Raw genomic sequence first — 6,177 nt, 5'->3', positions numbered from 1 at the left:
TTGAAAAAAATCTGCTACTATATTTTCCTTGCCAGGCAAATGATTGATTGTGAAACCATACTCACTCATGAGAGTCTGCCATCTAGCTACCCTGCCGTTGGGACTAGCTACCTGTAACAACCAGACTAAAGGTCTGTGACCCGTGTGGATCTCAACAGGGTAACCCAGTATTAATGGGCGGTTTACGTGTAACCCATAAATTACAGTTAAAGCCTCTCGTTCAACTATACTGTACCACTGTTCTGCCGTATTCAATTTCTCACAAAAAAAGATACAGGTCTTAGTTTATCATCATTATCCTGTTATTGCAATACTCCACCAGTATTGTAGTAGGATGCGTAGAGTGACTGTACCAAGCATTCTATCCTTAAGGGTTGAGAACGCAATTTTTGTTTCATCCGTCCATATGAGTGGAGTTTTATTTATTTATTTATTTATTTATTTTATTTTATTTATTTATTTTTTTATTTATTATTATTATTATTTTTTTTTTTTTTTTTTTTTAGTGTACCTTTCCTCCCTTTGTAAATCTTTAGAAAAGGAGCAACAATTTGTGAATAATTTGCAATAAATTTGCGATAATAATTAGTCAGTCCAAGAAATGACTGTAAACCATGAACAGTTTGGGGGGCCGGGACGTTTTGTATGGCCTCCAGCTTGCTAGATTGAGGTCTTATTCCCTCTGAGCGGATGGCATGGCCCAGGTAATCTACTTTGTTCTTAAAAAAGTTACACTTCTCCATCTTAAGAGTCAGTTTGGCTTCCTTTAAGCGATCCAGAATTTGTTCTAAGTTATCTGCGTGATTAGAAAATATATCGCCCAGGATAATTATGTCATCAAGGTACACCTGAACCTTGTTGCTTAATAGTCCTGTAAGGACAGTGCTTATTATTTTCTTGAAGCAGGACGGGGCTGTTTTAAGGCCAAAGGGGAGGGAAGTAAATTCCCAATGTCCTGCTGGAGAAGAAAATGCCGTCTTCTCTCTGCTGATTTCATCTTGGGGGATTTGATGGTAACCCTGTTTCAAGTCTAGGCATGAAAAAAAAATTACTATCTCCCAATTGATTGAGTATGGTAGTTATATTAGGGAGTGGGTACCGGTCGTCCCGTAGTGTTTTATTAAGTGCCCGGAAGTCCAGACAAAGTCGTAGTACTCCATCTTTTTGGGGCACTGTGATAAGTGGGGCATTATAGGGTGATCGCGAAGGGCGAATCACACCCTGTAGCTAGAGCGATATAAGTTGTTCATTTACTCTGTCATGATAACTGATAGGAATGTTATATGAACCCCTGTACACTACTTCATCAGTGTTTTGCTTGATGGTGCTTAAAAAAAAATAGGGCGTTACTGTTAATGGTTCTTGTTTTGTGGAAAACACTGTTATATATTTATCTATTAAGGACTTTAAAACCTAATTCTCTCTCTTCACTTGGGAATTTAGCGTCAACAATTTGATAGAGGCTTTTCTTCCTTACTTCAAGCTCTGCGGGCTTCAAGTCTGTTTTAGCTGTGTCAGCGGTCTGTACACTAGATACTTGTGGCAGATCAGCGTATAGCTCATGAGTGACAGGCTTCACAAATCCTAACGTTGTATTATCATCTATCCTTACACTCACTTTCAATATTCAAATACGGCACAGTGACATAAGATCTTTGATTGTCAGATGAAGGGGTTAACTTAACTATCCCTGAGCACAAGACTCTAGCCTGAGGAGTACTAACACAAGGCTCAAATAAAGCTTCACTTGCCTGTAGTTGCGTCACTAGCGTTATGTAACCTGCAACAGATGCATGCAGTTGCAAAGGTTCCGCTGCTTGGCAACGTACGGCCTTATTTTCAGTGAGACCTTCTTCATTTCCATCTACATTTAGCTAAGATCCTTCACCTCTAGATATAAGACATATTTTTCCTGGCATAATTGTATGGTTTCCCCTTCTATTATCAGTTTTAAGCTTCGTTCTTTTGTTCCTCATTTAGTTGCAATGTTTTCAAAATAATCTCGTGCTACACGACAAATCAGTACTCAACATAATATGAGTCGGCAAATCTACATCGCGTGTTATCAATAAGTCTTGGAAACTACTTTTTCCTTCCATATTAACTTGTCTTTTACCGTCATTTTCAATATGGTATCTTTGCACAGAGACAATATTCACGGGTTTCGCTTCACAGTTATTTACTGCGAGCCCTAATTCTTTAATAAATTCATCCGTTAAAAACTCACACACGCTCCTGTTTCTAGGAGCGCTGCCACTTTTGCATATGTATTATCATGAGTAGTGCGATCTGCCTAACAAAGTTACTCTTGAGTTATGTTAATTATAGCCTTCTTTTCATTATTTTTAAGGTCACTCCCTTGTTCGTTATAGCCTTCTTTTCCTTATATTTATGTGAGGCGGTTACTCCCTTGTTCGTTATAGCCTTCATCTTATTATATTAAAGGTTACTCCCTTGTTCGTTATAGCCTTCATCTTATTATATTAAAGGTTACTCCCTGTTCGTTATAGCCTTCATCTTATTATATTAAAGGTTACTCCCTGTTCGTTATAGCCTTCATCTTATTATATTAAAGGTTACTCCGTTGTTCGTTATTGCCTTCATATTATTATATTAAAGGTTACTCCATGTTCGTTATAGCCTTCATCTTATTATATTAAAGGTTACTCCCTGTTCGTTATAGCCTTCATCTTATTATATTAAAGGTTACTCCCTTGTTCGTTATAGCCTTCATCTTATTATATTAAAGGTTACTCCCTTGTTCGTATATAGCCTTCATCTTATTATATTAAAGGTTACTCCTTTCTTCGTTATAGCCTTCATTTTATTATATTAAAGGTTACTCCTTTCTTCGTTATAGCCTTCATTTTATTATATTAAAGGTTACTCCTTTCTTCGTTATAGCCTTCATCTTATTATATTAAAGGTTACTCCCTTGTTCGTTATAGCCTTCATCTTATTATATTAAAGGTTACTCCCTTGTTCGTTATAGCCTTCATCTTATTATATTAAAGGTTACTCACTTCTTCGTTATAGCCTTCATCTTATTATATTAAAGGTTACTCCCTGTTCGTTATAGCCTTCATCTTATTATATTAAAGGTTACTCCCTTGTTCGTTATAGCCTTCATCTTATTATATTAAAGGTTACTCCCTTGTTCGTTATAGCCTTCATCTTATTATATTAAAGGTTACTCCCTTGTTCGTTATAGCCTTCATCTTATTATATTAAAGGTTATTCCCTTGTTCGTTATAGCCTTCATCTTATTATATTAAAGGTTACTCCCTTGTTCGTTATAGCCTTCATCTTATTATATTAAAGGTTACTCCCTGTTTTGTTCTTCGCTCATTTTCCGTTTTTTCCACTGCAAGTGTGCATATTTATTTATTTATTTTCATTTGTTTATTTAATGTTATTTGTAGTAGATAACTGAGGGGGGCACTACCCTGGCCTCCTCTTCCTCTGATTCTCTTACTTCACACATTTATCTTAATACTTCACACTATTGTCCATATGCTTCATTTTTTTATTTTTTTATTCATGACTTTTTATCCATAGCTCACACTTTTCTTAGTATTTCACATTTTTTCTAGATCATACTCTACACTTCCTACCTGGGGGACGCGGGTTAGGCCTTTATAAAGTCACTCTATGGCTGCATGCCCGCCGCGGCACACCACCACCCTGTGAGGCGTAGAGCCCCGTGCTCCCCTCCATCCTGGGGTAACAATCCTAAAACAAACAAACCTGAGAGGCAGGACGCTGCCGCTGCCTGTCACCTGACACCCTCTCACTGATGAATGGATCGCGGCGCGGGTGGAGAGAGACTGCCCATCCCTTTCCACTCCGCCCGGGAAGGAACTCATGAATTCTCGGTTGAGTCGCGTGTGCTACCCATTGCACTACAGAACAACAGTGGTTGGCCAGAGTTTCCATTACCATATCGTCAAAGTCCATGTCCTCCGGAAGAACCATTAATTATATAATTAAATCGTCACTATTATTTCCGCCACTTAAAACGAGCAAAGCTTAATGAAAATAAGAGGCGTTTTCTCGTCAGAGTAAATTAAACAAAAGCACTGTAAGCACATGTCCCTATTTATCCCTATACCGCTGCCGCCAGTTTTAGACCCTTCTTTTCTTGTATTAAATCAACTCTTTTATCACTCATTAATTACTCCATAAATGATCTCACCGTCTCGTATCCCTGGTAGCGTGATCCGGCTTAAGTTGTTATTGGAGACTGGTGTTCGGGGATAAACAAGGGAAAAAGATAATACTATACATTTATTTAAAATTAAATGAAAGTAATTGCCTTACGCAATATTCTATGCTCAGACGATCATAACACTGGCATATTCAGCAATGGATGCAACATATGACAAACGACATGTCTTAAACATAATACTACAATATGTGCTCAGTTGTTGCCAATAATAATAACACTCGTCGTTCCACAAGCAGTGGTTTGTATCTCTCTGCTTACATCACAATCATTATGTACTCTCTTCACAAAATCCTAATAACACATTCCTATAGTATAATCTACTACAAGTCATGGAAACACCCAATTTTACCACACCCAGTGGTTTTACCTTTGCTTTACATCGCAAACAAATAATCACAATCCTGTCCCACTCACAATCCTACTTCACATCTCCTACATTATAATCTCCAGGACAATACAGTCGGTTTCCCTTAGATTCTCGAATTTCTACTCACGATTAAGATCACAACAGCCATCCTCGGCTGAGTGAGTAGCAGGTCTGCTTGAGGCGAGAACCAAGCTCGGTCTACCTATATCACTGATTTCTAGGCCACATTTTTCTTTGCTTTAGGCGGACTTACATCCTTGACACGCCCTTAATTTTCTACATAACCAATGGCCAATACTTCCTGTCACACCCATCTGGTCGCTCATTATGTTGTATTGTTTTACTTCTCCTGCTATTCGTGAGTCAGTCTTAAGACACTCCCACAGTGATTTTTCTGTTAAATTATTGGCTCATAACATGTCGCCACAACTGACGTCACGGGTCAGAGTCTTTTTCAATGGTTGTTCACACTTTCTGACCACGCCCACTGGGTATCTGTTTTATGTATCTGAGTCTGGGTATCTGTTTTCCTTTACCCTCGTTGTTTCCCCTCTTTGGTCCTTGAGATGCTTACACTGTTATATATGTCACTTTTTTTGTTAGTGTTTGTCCTGTCAGATGTCTACACAGTTGTATACCTGCCTTTCCTCTCTGGGTATCTGTTTTCCTTTACCCTCGTTGTTTCCCCTCTTTTGTACTTGAGATGTTTACGCTTATATATATGTCACCCTTTTTGTTAGTGTTTGTCCTGTCAGGTGTTTACACAGTTGTATATCTCACTCCTCTGTTTCCTCGTTTTCTGGGTCCTGACAGACCGAGGATGTTTAGTGTTGAGGAAGGTGATAGCTGGGTGTTGTCAAAGAATAGGGGATAGTTGTTTGGAAGATTGTGTCGAGTGGATAGGTGGAGAAACTGTGTTTTTGAGGCGTTGAAGGACACCAGGTTCTTCTTGCCCCAATCGGAAATAATAGTAAGGTCTGAGGCTAAGCGTTCTGCAGCCTCCAGCCTTGAGTCGTTAAGTTCCTGAAGGGTGGGTCTTCTATTAAAAGAAGTTGAATAATGCAGAGTGGAATCATCGGCGTAGGAATGGATAGGACAGTTCGTTTTGGAAAGAAGATCATCAATGAACAACAGAAAAAGAGTGGGAGATAGGACAGAACCCTGTGGGACACCACTGTTAATAGATTTAGGGGAAGAACAGTGACCGTCTACCACGGCAGAAATAGAACGGTCAGAAAGGAAACTGGAGATAAAGGTACAGAGAGAAGGATAGAAACCGTAGGAGGGTAGTTTAGAAAGCAAAGATTTGTGCCAGACCCTATCAAAAGCTTTTGATATGTCCAGCGCAATAGCAAAAGTTTCACCGAAACGGCTAAGAGAGGATGACCAAGAGTCAGTTAAGAAGGCTAGGAGATCACCAGTAGAACGCCCTTGCGGAACCCATACTGGCGATCAGATAGAAGGTCAGAAGTGGAAAGGTGCTTTTGAATCTTACGGTTAAGGATTGATTCAAAAGCTTTAGATAGACAAGAAAGTAAAGCAATAGGACGGTAGTTTGAGGGATTGGAGCGGTCACCCTTCT

The 6,177-nt window shown here is 39.0% G+C and overlaps 1 long non-coding RNA gene across 2 annotated transcripts; it reads left to right on the top strand.

The window, feature by feature from the left end:
• Window positions 1–644: 644 nt before the first annotated feature.
• On the top strand, window positions 645–5,401 carry LOC126992353 (uncharacterized). Of its 2 annotated transcripts, XR_007746496.1 has the most exons (4): window positions 645–2,489; window positions 2,927–3,014; window positions 3,102–3,233; window positions 3,278–5,401. It is a non-coding gene; the product is annotated as an uncharacterized LOC126992353 (long non-coding RNA). The 2 variants fall into 2 exon arrangements; XR_007746495.1 differs by lacking the exon at window positions 2,927–3,014.
• Window positions 5,402–6,177: the final 776 nt, after the last annotated feature.

Source organism: Eriocheir sinensis, unplaced genomic scaffold, assembly GCF_024679095.1.
Source record: "Eriocheir sinensis breed Jianghai 21 unplaced genomic scaffold, ASM2467909v1 Scaffold45, whole genome shotgun sequence".
Lineage (NCBI taxonomy): Eukaryota > Metazoa > Arthropoda > Malacostraca > Decapoda > Varunidae > Eriocheir > Eriocheir sinensis.
Note: the sequence above shows the minus strand (reverse complement) of the source record. Positions and strands in the feature narration are given on the sequence as shown.